Below are 1,851 nucleotides of genomic sequence, written 5' to 3'. Positions count from 1 at the left end.
GACTCTTATTTATAGTGATGAGTTACACCTGGGTTCCTATATGACCAAATATTCTATTAAATGTTTTGTTGATAAATAATTAAATAATGTCTCTTTTCATTCATTACTTTTTGGAGTTTGTCAAATTATTACGATGGCAAATTATATTAATTATTCTTTTTGACAAAAAATAAAATTAATTTTATTTTTAATTTAATATTAAATATGTTTTTACTTTCTTAAAGATTAATAAATAATTAAATGATGTTCATTTTCATTCATTACTTTTTGTCATTCTACAATTTTGGCTGTTAAATAAGAAAAGAAGTGACCTATATATATTTATTTTCTTATTATTACTAACATGTACGAACACAACAAAAGAGAATTAAACTTGATTAAAAGAGTAATATACGACTATAGAATTAAACATTGGACCTTTTTTTGAACTTTTGTGATTCCTTTAATTATTTTTTGCTAAATTTTAAGATTGTACCAAAAGGTGTTAATACTAGTATGTGTACTGAAAAATTAAAATTTGACCTATTATGGAGTGTCCGAGGCGCATTTAAAGAGGAGGGGATCACCAAGTGCATGTGAATAATGTATTTTATCCGAGATCATATATAGTAATGTTATATTTTTTAAAATATATTAAAATGTACATGTGTGAACATTAAATAATGTGATAATGACTTATGACTGAGTGCACCACTCTACATGAGGTTAAAAATTTTATATTTTTTCTTATTTGATTTATTTTCTAAAACTAAATAATGCTTCTCTAATTGATAATTGTTAAAACTGTTGGAATTTTAATTATATATATTTATATATATGTGTGTGTGTGTGTTTGTGTGTGTGTGTGCGTGTATACGCGTGCGCGTGCGAGCGTGTGGACGTGCGTGTGTGGTGTGTGCACATTTGTGTCAACTTGATCAAATTTATATTTTATATTGATCTTTTTATAATAATGTCCCCATTATTTTAAATTCTTGAATACACCTCTGTCCTCTTACAGTTGTGGTTTTTTAATGTTGCAGTGGCTCTTATTTATAGTGATAAGTTACACCTAGGTCCTATATGACCAAATATTCTATTAAATATTTTATTGATAAATAATTAGATAATTTCTCTTTTCATTCACTACTTTTTGTCATATTATTATGATGACAAATTATATTAATTATTTTTTTGACCAAAAATAAAATTAATTTTATTTTTAATTTGATACTAAATATGTTTTTTACTTTCATAAAGATTTTATTTAATAAATAATTAAATAATGTTCATTTTCATTCATTACTTTTTGCCATACTAAAATTATGGCCGTTAGATAAGAAAATATATGTCCGTTATATATTTATTTTTTTGTATTTCACTTGCTTCTTATTATTATTAACATGTACGAACACAATAAAATATAATTAAACTTGATTAAAAGAGTAATATAGGACTATAGAATTTAACATAGAACCTTTTTTGGAACTTTTGTGATTCCTTTTAACTATTTTCCTAAATTTTAAAATTGTATCAAAAGGTGTTAACGCTAGTATGTATATTGAAAAACTAAAATTTGACCTATCTATGGAGTCATCAAGTTCACGGGAATGATATTTTCCATCCGAGATCATACATAGTAATATTATATTTTTTAAAAAATATTAAAATGTACATGTGTGAACATCAAATAATGCGATAATGACTTATGACTGGTGCACCGCTCTACGTGAGGTTAAAAATTTAAATTTTATATTTTTTTATTTTGTTTATTTTCTAAAACTAGATAATACTTTTCTAATTGGTAATTGTTAAAACTGTTGGCATTTCAATTTTATTTATATATATATATATATATATATATATATATAT

Source organism: Solanum pennellii, chromosome 3, assembly GCF_001406875.1.
Source record: "Solanum pennellii chromosome 3, SPENNV200".
Taxonomy (NCBI): domain Eukaryota; kingdom Viridiplantae; phylum Streptophyta; class Magnoliopsida; order Solanales; family Solanaceae; genus Solanum; species Solanum pennellii.
Note: the sequence above shows the minus strand (reverse complement) of the source record.